The following is a 13,961-nucleotide window of genomic DNA, read 5'->3' on the forward strand; positions in this document are numbered from 1 at the left end:
CTGACAGCTCCTTTGCATGGCTGTTTCCTGCATGACTTGTCACAGACAATGGTATTTCCCCAGACTCCGTGGAGCTTTGCATCACTCAAGATTAGAGGGCTGCAATGCACAGTCATACAAGCAGCTGGCAGACTGTGATCAGAGAAACAATGTGGTGATAAAATGGGCCACCTATCTCATTGTCACCTACTGTCACCTCAGAGGTGAAAATATGTCATCTTGCTCCCAAGAAGAAAAAATAGGAAGATGAGTCCCAGGATCAGTAATATAAGAGAGGCTGTCAGACATGGTGCACCATTTCAGATGTTGATGGGGGGGAAGGACTAGCACTAACTCCAAAGGATCAAAACCACTTGCACTCCCTTTCACCTCTTAGTTTTGCTTATGTTGTCTATAGAGAGTAATAATTGTTTATACTCACCTTCTCAAAGTCAAAATTATTCTTGCACACTAACATGCAAAGTCCAGAACAAAGAAAGCAAACCTTTCATGGATGGCTCTGTTATGGCTGTTCAGTAGAAAGGATTTTACAGTCCACAGCTAGCACACAAGAGAAAACACAGAGGTACACCAAAGCTAGAAGTCATCTTTTTCAAACAAACTGTAATAGTAGATAAGAGCTGTCATAAGTGTTGAAAAAATAATTAAAGGTGTTCTCAAGAAAATAATATCCTAGGCTAAAGTCAGATACTGAGATGTCAAGGGGCATACACTAAACAGAAAGTGAACTTAACATGCTGAAGGCAGCAGCTCCTGTCATTACTGATTGCGTGTGGGCTATGAACTTTCTGTATGTGTCACAGAGGTAAAAGTAAATAGTTTGATCATCTTTCTTCAAACCTAGGATGAGACTTTACCCTCTTGCTGGTTTGGAATGCACTGAAGGAATATAGTAGGGCTTTATTTCAGAGTTCAGGCAGATATAAATTTACAAGCAGTTTGTTTACCGTTCTATTCTTAGTGATTCCTGGTATTAACTATTTTCTAAGCACCCTCCCTACGTCAACCGTGACTAATGTCTGTCTGATCCTTTACAACTGTTTTACTCTCCCCCATATGAGACAGGTTTTTGGCTCCTGAGTCAGGGTTAGGCTGGACAGCTGCTTCGCAGTGACAACCCAAGCAGCTACCTAAGGCTTGCCTGAGGGACATTCAGGCTCTCTGAAATTACATTCTTAGAGTCCTATTTTAGGCCTTAATCCATGGAGTTATATTTGGTGGGACAGTGTAGGAGCAAGGTTTATGTGTGTCTGTGTAAGTCTACACATGCACACATGCCTGTTTACTGTAACACTGAAACCTCCATGACTGTACAATGTCCTCAGATGGTACCTGTAAACTCACCTTTGTGTAGGATGTGACTGTTGATATACAAAGCCAAGCTGATTCATGTTGGATTTTATGGATTCTGAAATGAGTGAAGTGATTCTAATCTGCAGATAAACTACTCTGCTGGTATTTATAACTGGTGTGCAATTGCCTCACCCCTTAACTGCAAGTCTTGAGATGTGACAGTTACAGTAGATAGAAGCTTAACTGCAGCTCTAAGCTGTTTGGGAATCTGTGTCATTGGCTAAATTTCTAAGGGAATACTTGATTTACCTTAAAGAAATTAGCAATTTTGTCTCTGGTTATTCTTACTGAAAGAGAGTACCATTTTCTTCTGGGATAGGACATCAACCACTTAAAATCTAAGACTAGTGAAAACAAACAAAAAAAAGATACAATTATCATTTCTTCCTATCCTACATTATCTTGTAATTTACCCAGAAATAACAGTGAAATAATAGAATGTTTTCAGGCCTGTTCTTGTTCTGAAGGTCACTGGGTTCTCCATAGGACAAAGAGGACTCATCACACACAATCAATTACAGGATTAGGTAATCCCCTAAAATGGGACTAAAAAGTGATTTTGCCTAACTGCAGTTGCTATATATAATATAAATAGATAATAGTAAGTGTCTTGTCATCTTGTGATTGTATGCCACGAGCATAGATTTGTGACTAATACGTCTTTTCATCAGCCTATGCCTGAAAAAGGTAGCACATTTTACTTATAGTGAGGAAAAGTGTAGGTAAAGACCACGGATGGTGGAGCTGCACTGAGTAGCAATATGACAAATGAAACTTTGGAAATTTAAATTGTAGGCTGTGAGGAAGATCACCTATTAATCTTGGAAGTATGCCATTAAGTCTAATTACAGTACTTTGTTGATATTGCCCTAGATGTTTGAAATTAATTCCCCATCAAATGACAGCTGATGTAATATATCTAACTGAAAAGCTAACTGTTGTGCAGAAAATGTTTTCTTGCTTTGAGTGGTTCCTGTGGGCATTTAAAGTGCTGAGGGGAGTTAGCAACACCTACCACTCTGTGTCTGGGCCCAGAGGACACCATGGCAATGCCTTCAGCTTGGCTTTTCTGTTTCCACCTTTCTGTATAGCTGTTCCTCTCTACGATTTTAATTTCAAGATGATTCTTTTGCAAGGACCATAAATTAATCAAATTTTACTATTGCTATGATCAGTGTAGGAAAGTACCACGGCCAGAATCAGTGGCCTGTTTTTTCAAAGTTAACTCTGATGGGGAGCTTGCAGGCAGGAAAGACCAGTTTTGCAAGACTGTGCCCTCTTTTATTGCTTGGATCCCTTTTATTAGCTTTGACACACAGTCATCCAGATTTCACTCTAAGCACATTTCAAGTAGTGAAATACATAGGCCAACACATTACAAACATTATGTCTTATGTCTTCTCTGTCTTTGCTGACATGGGTATCTTTCTGCCAGCCCCACAGCCTCAGCAGAGAGGGAATTTCTGGCCTTCCACTGCCTCAAGTTGATCTGTTCAGAATCCCACAAGATCCCCACTGGCCGACCCACACAGAACGCTGCCAAAGCATTTAAAAAAATTACTTGTTTTCCAGTTATTCTTATTAATTAGTGGCACATCTCCCTTACCTCTCTAGAGGTACATGAGAGAATTGGAGAGCCAGCATATTGAATTTCAGTCAGACATGTGCCTAAGCAAGAACCGAGAGCAGCTATTAGATTTATCACTTAAATATTCAATATCAAGGTAGCATTTGGTATGCTTGTCAAAGCAAACTGATGTCAAATGATCATGGGTGGGCATAGAATAGCAGTGCAAACCCACTTCTTATTAGCAACAATGACAAATGACAAGAGTGGAAGCATATGCACATGCTGATCCCATACAGAGCCAGCATAAAGTTGCCAAGTTCAGATGCACATCTCAACAGAGACAGAAAAATATTATCACTACAGCTTCAAGTGACAGGCATACAACCTGAGAATCATAGAATCAACCAGAAGAGACCTCCAAGATCATCCAGTCCAACCTAGCACCCAGCCCTAGCCAGTCAACTAGACCATGGCACCAAGTGCCTCATCCAGTCTTTTCTTGAACACCTCCAGGGACGGTGCCTCCACCACCTCCCTGAGCAGCCCAGTCCAATGGCAAATCACTCTCTCTGCCAAGAACTCCCTCCTAACATGCAGCCTATACCTCCCCTGGCACAATTTGAGACTGTCCCCCCTTGTTCTATTGCTGGTTGCCTGGGAGAAGAGGCCAACCCCCATCAGGCTACAACCTCCCTTCAGGTAGTTGTAGACTATACATCCCTCTAGGTGAGGAGGGACATTAGAAAAGTACAAAAAATAGAGAACAATGACATTAAATTGAAGTTTTGACAGCCAGGAATACTTTAAAAACTCTCAACATGGTACTCAAGAAGATGATAAAAGAAAGTGTTGAAACCCATTTGTGTCTTCCTCTATTTTATGAAATGCTAATCGCTTAAAGGCACCTCCTAGACATTGCTGATAACTGACATGGGTGAAAGGGGGATTTCATGTCACTTGGAAAACAGGAGAAAATTATTTTCTTTCCTTTAAGCATTATAAAGAGCTAGACTTAACTGCTACCTGAATGGGATACTATTTACAGGGATTAAATTATGATGTCTTCTCTTAAAGTTACTACTCTTTACACAGTACTTGACTTATAACCAATTATTTGCCTGTATCACCACAGCACAGGCTTGTTCTATTAGCAGTTTGCTATTTTAAGCCTATTGGTGTAAATCAGCTCTGAAATGTCTCACTCCTGACTTGCGTTGATACTGCAACAATCTGAGGACTCGGAGAAGGAAAATGGCTGGCTCAGTTTTATTGCTTTGCCAGCCAAACATTGGGATTTTCACCTACATTTCTCCAAGCAACAAGGTTTAGGGTGATTGAACAGAGATAAGATCTAAGTGCACTCCACACAGATTAAAGACTAGTCTTATTGGGATCTAAACCATAAGGTATGGGGGTGAAAAAGTGGCAACACATAGGGCAATATCTATAGTAAGGATGCTAAATCCAGGAACAATAAGCATCCATCTAGCAGAGGTGAGCGTTAGAAACCACGCAGTTCTGCAGTGTGCAGGCTAAGAGTGGAATACTGTAATGAGCTATCAGTTTCAGCTTATGTGGTTTTAACCCTGTCCTGGTGATAAGGTGTGAAGTATCATAGTTTGAATTTCCTATCTTCTGCATTTCTGTTCTTAAAAATCCAAAGGAGAGAACTCTTCACCAATCAATAGGGATGAAAAGCCTGTTTTCCTTGGAAATTGTCTCACATTTATTCACATAGTACACGTGCCCCCCCTGCCCTGTGGAATGGCTCCCCAGATACTGAGAAGGCATAAAGGCACATAAAACCAGAGCTGTACAAAAACAGCTTTCCTAGGTTGTTAATAGAAACTAATATTATTAGGCAGGCTAATATTTACCCCTGCTATGGGAGCATTACTCATTGAATAGCACCTTAAATTGTCCAACTAATTTTATGCACTCGCAATAAATAAATTCTATTCTCTTTATTATCAAACTTAATTACAGTCAAGGTAAATGATGACATCCACACTTTGCAACTTAGATTTCAGGGCCGTGAATATAAAACCTGTGCATATCTACTCCAACAGAAATGATATACCTGATCCCTATCAATTACCTACCAACTCCTCTGTACAATGCCATGCTGTGGGCAGATGTCTGTATGCACTGGTGAAAAGTGATGCTTTTCAGAGGGGAAAAAAATGTGTAGAGAAAAATATTTAGCTAAAATACTGTAATTCTTAGGATATAACATCATCGCATCCTGGCACTGCCATGATTTGACCATCCTTCTGTAACTGGTGTTTGCTGTTTTCATTGGAAATGACACAGCTTAAATGAACATGTCCTCAAAATAATAAGTTTTGCATCTTGTTCAGAAGCCATCACATCCGTGCATTAGTGTGCTGAGTCACTGATTCTGTTCCAGCTCAGGCCGAGCGAAACTATCAATGCCATTTTCCTCAGCACTTGGTATTTTCTAGGGATGTGCCATTTGAGCAAAGTTTCCTGGGCAGACGTGTGCTGAAGATGGTTTCCCAAATGTGCAAACTGCCCTGCACCATGTGCATTTGGGCTTTTTTATCAAATCACAGTGCGGCCGAACTTGTGAACCTCATGAATGCTTCTGCTTGCTGGAATCAGTTCAGCCTTGGTTATAAACCCAGTGGAGGCATTCAAGCAGAATGAAATGTCTGATTTAAACACATATTAGTTTAGTATTATCCATATTTTAATGAAGCAAAAACTCAATTTGTGGTTTTAACAGATGGTGGGTTCTTTATCTGTATGTAAATTTTGAATATTTTGCTTACATTTTCAAATTTGTTTCAAATAAGTGTCACTTAAGTCTGTAAAACACTTGGAGGATGAAAAGTCTTTTAGACAACAGAAATAATCCATAAGCTATCCCTAGGAGATAAGGCAAGTGCTCTCCATACCATAGCATACACTGGGCCAGCCTCATCAGTGCCAAAGCTGGTCTTCAGGCATTCCTGGCTCTTGGGCTGATGCTCAGTCCATTTTATTGTGCTCTCTGTACTTTCAGATTCTGCTGATGTGTTTCTTTTACAAATCAATCATTCTGGGGGTAATTAACATTTAAAAGCCAGGTTTCTTCTAATTCCATTAGTATATTTGTGACAAGAAATGTGTTGGCAGAATCCAAAGGTTAAGAGTTACAATGAAGAACAAGTTTTAGGATAAATGAAAGTTGAGGCCTAAACCAGCCTGACAATACCCCATTAATCTGCACACTATCGACAGAACACTGGCCTGTTGTGTCAATGAGGATTTAAGAAGCTTTGCAGCACATGTTACTGATAGTTTATCATATCAATAGCAGCCTGAATATATTTGTGTTTTAAAACCTGTGGCTGTGTAATTCCCTGACTGCACACATACTGAAAGTGCACACACTTTAAATCCTTACATAAAGTGGTTTCTAGCCATGCAGCAAATTTTGAAGGTATAATAAGCTACCACATTTAAGTGTAGACACAGATATTCCGCTTGGCTATACCAAAATCCTCTGAAATTCCATACTTCAAACTGAAACTCCCTGCCCTACAGGAATGTCATCCAATTCTCAACATTGTGTCATCTGCCTAACTGAAGCAGAAGGACGTTTAAACCATATTAATCTTTTATCCTGATATATAAAAGCCTTGTGTCAGCTTGTGCTGGGATGTGTAGTGGGCAAGAAACCTCCTTTCCCGCAAGCAGCCTCTCTCAGAGCAGAGAGGGGACATGCGGCCACAGCCCAAGCAGATGCCACAGTCTGTGCTGTTTCCCATGGCCCTGGCGTAGGGATAACATAGTGGTGCTGCTGAGTAATTTCTAGATGTCAGTCACATAAAGGATGTATCAAATGCACATACAGGTGTTTTTCCTAGGACTGCAGGTTTTTATGGCTGCCATCACCCCCGACTTGTAAAGCCCTGGTGTGGGTAGCAAGCACGCAGGTACCCTTAACCTCTGTAAACCTACATGGCAGTAGTTCTGTGCTGAGTCTTTGACTTCATGTGAAAAGCTCTTCTGTGAACAGCGTCCTTCTTTTTGAGGCACTCTAAGCTTTTTGGCCCTCAGGTTGCAATTTGATTCCTAACCAAGTGACTAGTCTCTATCGCAGCTTTTCCATGCACTGTGCAAATTTTGATGCTTTTTTGGATTAGGGCTGTTCCTGAAAAAGAGAAAATAATGTCCTTCCACCTTTAATCAGGCAGCAGCTCCTGGGGTGAAACATAGTCGTGCTGTGTTTGCAGTGAGGAAGCCCATAATGATCTCGCCTTTAGCCTGTCACCACTAGGAAACATCAGAGAGAGACAGCCAAGGGACCGAGTTGCCAAAAAGGTCCTATTCCCATGGCTGAGAGATTTTGTTGGCAGCATCTCTAAAGAGAATTTACTATGGGCCAAATCCTGGCGCCCTTGCTTAGATGAATCAGTTTTCAAGAGGCAACACTCCCACTGCGAGCAGTGTGTGCGTAAAAACCTACAGGATCAGCCCAAAATACTGCCTGGGATTATCAAGTGCTTGTCTTCCAGAGGGGAAGGAGCACTGTGGGGAGCAACCTGCCCGGTAACTTGCTCTGGAGACAAGGAAGAGCTGAGGGGCAGGAATTTGGGAATTGCATGTGAATGGCAGAGATGTTTCTCCAGCAAAAGCCTCTAAATCACTTGCACTCGGAATGTTTCGGATTTCCATAAAACAAGCACAGATGATACAGTTTGGTGAGTAATCCTTTTCCTTTTTTTTTTCTCTAGCAGGGGCATCCAAAATATTTCGTGGCACTTTAAGCCTTAATTAATTTATCTTTCGTGTGAAGGAAATTTAATTAGTGGTAGCTATTTCCTGGACTTCATTTCTGGGATTAAATCCTTTGTTTCTAGAACACGAGGGGATTTTGGACAGGCACTTAAAAAGATGTCATTTCAAGGACACCCCCCACACCGGCCCCCATCCCCGCTCCCAAAATATTCGTCTGCAAAAATGAGTCTCAATAGCCTGCGAAACTGCACTGCTCGCAAGGACTTATTCTGTCCAAGGGAAAACGATAATGTCTGTGCTGAGAGGCGAAGGCGACGCCAGCGACGAGCCAAACACGTCCTGATGGCTCTCCGCAGCGGCGGGACGAGCGCGGGGCTGGAAACGAGGGGCAGCTTTACCGAGGGGCTTTGGGAGGGGTGAAAGTACAGGCGAAGTTTGCCGGAGCTCCGCGCACCTAACTGCGGCCAAGGCCGCTCGGTGGTCGCGGCGGTGGGAGTGGGACCGCGTCCGGCAATGCCCGCGGCTGCGAAAGGCGGGTGATAGGCTAGGGGAAGGCAGCAGCCGGGCGGGGAATCCACCTCCTACCGCCATGGCGGGGCTCGCCACTGAGCTCCGCTGCCGGCTACGGTAGGAGCCGCGGCGGGGCCGAGCGGGCAGCAGCAGGAGCGACTGAAAAGTTGGCGGCGGGGCGCGGGCCGGGCGCGGGCCGGGCGCTGCCGCGAGCGCGGTGCACGCAGAGGCGGCGAGCGCAGCGCGAGCCGAGCACGGCCGCGCGCGGTGGGGCGAGCAGGGGCGGGCGGCGCCCGTGCATGAGGGGAGGGAGGGAGGGGGGAGAGGGGGCGGTGAGAGGGGTGGGCTCTGTGGGGCGCACCGCCCCGCGCTGGCTCGGCCGCGAGTGCAGCGCCGGGATGGGGCGCCCGGCGGGGGACGGCGGGCACTGGCGGTGGCCCCGCCGGCGGGCGGCGGCCGTGGGCAGCGGCGCGGTGGCAGGTACGCGGGGCCGCGGCGGGTGTGCGGCGGCGCTACCGAGCGGAGCGGGCGGTCCCCGCGGAAGCCGGCGCCGGCCGGAGCGGGGGGAGCCGCAGCGGATCTGTTGGGTTTATCCCCAGCGAAATCGCCCCGGAGTGCTCAGGGTGAGTTGGCGCTGGGTCGGGGACTGAGACGGCCCGGTCCCGGGGGCTCGGCACTGCCGGCGCCCGACGAGGCGTGATTTACGGGCTCCCTGGCAGCAGCCGGGCGCTGGGAGGCAGAGGGAGCTGTGTTTCAAGCTCCCCATCAATTATGGATGGAAACAAATAGTAGAGCCGGTTGTGAATTAATGCCTGCGCAGGGGCAGGGATAGCTCCACTCCGTCCTCCTCGCCTTCTGGTGAAAACAAAGCTCTGCTCAGGTGTAGCGCCGAGAAAGTTTAGGTTGTTGGGGTTTTTTGGTGGGTTTTTTTTTTTTTGAGGGGGGAGAGAGAGAGAGTTACAGCACTGCAGAAACCGATACAGCTGCTTTCAGAGAGTAATTAGAAAGGGTTTGAAGTCTTCTTTATTATTTATAAGCGTAGGATGGAAATGAAAGGTCTAGAGAGAGATTTCTGGGTGGATATTTTGCCTGTAGTTTAAAGGACAGTGCAGTTGTTCTGCCGGCTCTTTTGTGATTGCCACTGTGTTTTGTCTTGTGAGCTGAAAAACGCGTTTGAGTGTGCTTTAGGTTGGCGTGTTGAAAACACTGTAGTTCCCGTGGATATCTCACTTGTTACCGTGAATATAGCGAGCTTTACGTTATGGAGTCTCTGCCAGTCTTTGAGTTGCTTCGTACTTCTGGTGGTGGTTATGTCTGTGTTACAGGTGTTGGCCTGTGAGTAATTTGAGCAGAGATCAGCCCTCTGCAAAGTATTTATGCGTGTGTGTGGCTTGGAATACATTTACTTCTGATCATAGCAGCAGCATTGATGGCTCATAGTGCTCACATATGTGGCCCTTGCTGTACAGATGGTATTGTAGCTTATCCATGTACACACACACACACACGCTTCACACGTAATGTGCAGGAATTACAGCAAACTTCCTCCAAAATGCTGTTCATTGCTCTGCAAATGCGTGGCTTTTCCCCCCCTGGTTGTTTCCTGTTGGGAAAAGCATGCAGCTTTATAGAGATAACAATGTTTATTAACAACTCAGAACGGAAAGCTAAGGGAAGACTAATTCACTAAAATACTACTTGCAGGAACAGCTTCCTTCTGTCTTAGAGGCTTTTACTGCTAGTCTACTCCTCTCACATACAAACACTTTCACAGAGAATTTTCTGAGGTTCTCTCCTTTTCCTGAGTCCAACAGGAAGCTCATTGTAAAGCTTTGCAATCACTTTTGTGGCAGAAAAGAATAGACGTTTTTTCCTGCTTTATTCACACTATAAAATTCTATGCACCTCTGAAGTCTCCTTCGGTTACTATTCAGTAAATTAAGCTGTACGTAACCATGTTTAATGTAGTAAGTGACAGGCATATTTTGTTATGTTGGCAGATATAGTATAAACATTTAATCTGGCTTAGATAAATACGAATTGCCAGCTGAGTGCTTCGTCTTCTTTTCTGTATAGTCACGAACTTTAGCACTTTTTATATTAACTAATATGAAGCTTGGTTGTTTTAAAAGTAGGAAGAAAAAGTTTGTAGTAAGAATTTATTAGCATTCTGAATTATGTGGCTCAGATTTGTTTTCAAAAGGACAGCCAAAAAAGTGTAACCCAAAGGCTCTAAGTCGGTTTCTTTAACTGGCTTCCAGTGCACTGCACTTCTAGTTACAGTGAGCAGCTACCTTCCTCATATCCTGCCGTCTGTCACTACCTGTTCTAGTGTAGGGTAGAGATGCAACAAAGATAACATCATTTTCTAAACGTGCTTTGTGTGATGCAGGCGTGTGTGCCAGGAATACAGTGATGGCCCTGTCAAAGCTCCACAAACCAGCTGTACAGCTGCGGGTTTTTTCCCCTAGCCTTTCATGCCCGTTGAGCTGGACCATCAGCCTCTTTTGTGTGGCTGATCTGAGCCGACTGTTGGAGCAGATACTTTAGCCCTTGGAACCACCGTAACTTTGATGTAGACTTAGGAAGAGCACACTTTCAGAGAGAATGCTTAATTATATATGCAGTTCATTCTGACTACGTTGATCTTTGATCTGATCAGTCCTGTCACAGGAGATAGGTGAAGGTAAGGGAAAGTGTATCATAGAAGCTCGCTTCCAAGTGTGCATTAGGCATTTGTAATAGTGTATCTTCTGGTTTTACTGCAGTTGGTCACAAGCAGATTGCAGCTCTTGGTGTATACGGGCTTGAAATTCTTTTAAAAACATGACTGCACTTAACACAGGATTCATCATCCCTTGAAATCAGGTGAAGCCCAGTTAGTTGGAAAGAACCAGAACAGAGATGTTGAAATGCTTTGGTTGCGCCTCCTTTTGAAAAGCAAGAGATTGGCAATCTGAAGTCAAGGGGCAATCATATGTGAATATGGTCACTTTTCATCTAGTGTCATACAAGTGACGTGACAGACTGCTTCACTTCTAGGCTTTCTTTACCAGGCAAAGGAAAACAATTACATCACCATCTCTTGTACTCCTAAAAGCTTACGTTGAGCTTGCTTATGTTGTAGTCCCTGATATTTTTCAAGGAACACACTTGTGTATTTGCTTTGCATACTGAGCAGAAGAGATGGTTGATTATAGACTCGTGTGTTAAACGTACATATAATTCCAGCTTGAAAAAGTCAGATGTCTTTCTGTTGGATACAGTAATAATTTGGTCCATGAGTAATTAAAGAAAGATGGAAGGCATATTATTTGAATTGGGTAGTACAAGTTATTTTCAGTCTTAGCAGCTCTGCATGTAATTAAAACAGTTCAAATGTTGCTTTCGTCAAAACTGCTGCTAGAACAGATGATCTCTTTTCTTGCGCATCAGATAAGCACTGCAGTTACCATTAAAATCCATCCAAGCCATTTTATTAAGTTGTTACTCCTTCTGTGAATAGCTGCCAGCCTCGAGTTCAAAAGAAAGTGGGTTCTGATTTGTTCCCATGTCACATAGAAGAGGTGCGCGGTGAAAATCGTGTTACTGCCCTTCCGTTGCTGTTTTCCAGAGCTCTCTGTGGTGTCTGCTGTAGCACACTTTCCCTTGTCTTGGCTTGACAGTAATTACAGTACAGCTAATATCAGAAGTTGATTCAGTTTATTGAATCAGGAAAACTGTTGAGTTGTCCCCCTTCCAATGACAAATGTTTGCGTTAACCACAGAGATCAACTCTGCAGCGCACGTATATAGTGTACAAGTAGTCTTCATTTCCTTAACTTTTCTGTTCCATTCAGCTTTTGTTAACTAACCCAGATTAGCATTTTAACAACCCTGAAGTGAACTTCTGCCATTCTCTCTGCTTGGACAGTGTGTGTAGACCATCCATCATCCTGTCCTTGGCCACAACAGGCTACTGGCTCCATAACCATTTGGAGCTACACAGAAACCATCCGACTGTGAACAGCACAGCTGGCTACAGCAATTTTTTCTTCCACACCACTGGCAGCATTGTCTGGATATGGTAACTAAAGTTAACATCCAGAACGTGGAGTTTCTTTGCTTTTGGCACCCCTGTCCAGCCCTGCTGCACCTCGGTGGGCACACCTGCAGAAGTGCCACAAAATGGCTGCGAAGAGCGAAGCAGCGGCTGGACTCTCTTCAAGGCTCTGTCTAGAGATTGCAACCTGTTGTCTGGAGTGGGATTATATTAGCTCCATACTTAAGAGGGAGCTTGCAAAGAGCACTCTTTGGATTTGCAGAGGGGGGTGTGCTTTGAAAGCTACCAGCTAAAGAAACAGAACCTGCCACTTTATCTTAGCCATGCCAACTGCCAAAGAGCACAGAAAGAAATGGAGAATTTCGGCTGTGTATTTCACACATTCTTATAGAAGCCTTTTTAGTTCCACAACGGAAACCATGTGATTTCACAGGATCTGTGCCCAGACTCTAATACTTGCTACAGATGCTTTCCTTGGTTTGTTTTGCAGATCTATGAATGCAATAGGAAAGAAGTCGTTTAGGACTTACTGTTTAGTTCTGATGTGTGCTGTGAATGGCAGGTAACCAGCAGGAGAATGTACCTGTGGCTCTGTGCTAATTTTACTTGTTGAGATTTTTGCATAATTTTAATAAATGGCCTAGCATGGCTGTCTGTCCTGTGAGAGCCACAGCTTTTCTAGCTAGAAGAGAACTCTTGCTTTCAAGAACAAAGGAGGTCAAGAGATGTTACCAGGTGGGGAGGGGCTGGGTGGAAGTGGAGGAGTAAAGAATTGGTGGTGGAAGAGGAGGAGCAAGGAGCTCAAGCAAGCAAGTGACATTTGTTCTGTCCAGAGTGGTTACAAACCTTGTAAATGAAATCAGTCTCTGGACAGCTTTGATTTATATTCTCACACACAGCAGATTGGCCTTGGTCTGCCTGACCTTGGTAACATTACAGAGGTCGTATTTGCACACAGATACTCTTCTTGCAAAAAGATTTGTTGTTGCTGGTTTGTTGTTTGTTTTTTTTTTTTTAACCATTGCATCTAAGAGCCAAATTGCAGCTGAGGTTTCTGACTCAGTGGGTTGTGGATAAACACAGAATAAAAAAGATGGATCCTCTTCCAAACAGTGGATGGTATAAGAGAAGAGGTGGCAAATGGGTACAGACAGGTAGCGGCCTCCAGAAGCAGGAGACCTATGTTGGCCTGCATAATCAGTAGCTGTGCTAGCACACAGGCTGCCTAAACATAGCTGAGCTGCGTGTGTTGGGCAAAGGGGGCACGCGTAGGCGTCAGAGGCAAAGAAGAGCTTTGAAGAGGGCTTGGGATGAGAATGAGGAGTTAATTGGCAGATGCATGCTGGGAGGCGCTTTAAGTCCATGAAGGACAATGGGAAGCTGGGGGGCTCTTCAAGTTCACCAGGAACAATGAGAAGCAAAAACAGAGGTGTTTGTCTGGAAAGGTAATGAGGGAGCAGTGGGGATCAGCATCACAGACTGGCTGCCCACCAGAGGTGGGAGTGAAATCTCAGAAGAGAGGAGAGGTGATCAGTTGGTCACTCAGCGCAGCTATTACTGCAATAATAGGCTTTTCTTAACATGAGACACTTTGGTCGTGACAGCTGGGTCTCTACTTTCCCAAGCAGCAGTAAAATACCAGCTCACACCTCCATTGGGTAGGACCTTCCTCAGAGCTTTATTTTGGCATGAAGCAAAAGGTATTTCCCTCAAGTGTTGCTGCTGTGCTTCCCAGGC

General features: G+C 44.3%; 1 protein-coding gene across 11 annotated transcripts in view; it reads left to right on the top strand.

Annotated features, from left to right (window-relative positions):
* The window catches only part of SEMA6D (semaphorin 6D), a 229,377-nt gene that overhangs the window by 189,510 nt on the left and 25,906 nt on the right, over positions 1 to 13,961 (top strand). Inside the window, exon 1 of one of the 11 annotated variants that reach the window (XM_064157635.1) lies at positions 7,393 to 7,635. The exons of 8 other annotated variants lie outside the window; for them this stretch is intronic. The gene's annotated coding sequence lies outside the window, so the exon portion shown is untranslated. 2 more of the 11 variants (XM_064157637.1, XM_064157642.1) reach the window with 2 other exon arrangements.

The sequence above is a fragment of the Pogoniulus pusillus genome, chromosome 17, assembly GCF_015220805.1.
Source record: "Pogoniulus pusillus isolate bPogPus1 chromosome 17, bPogPus1.pri, whole genome shotgun sequence".
In the NCBI taxonomy this organism is placed as follows: domain Eukaryota; kingdom Metazoa; phylum Chordata; class Aves; order Piciformes; family Lybiidae; genus Pogoniulus; species Pogoniulus pusillus.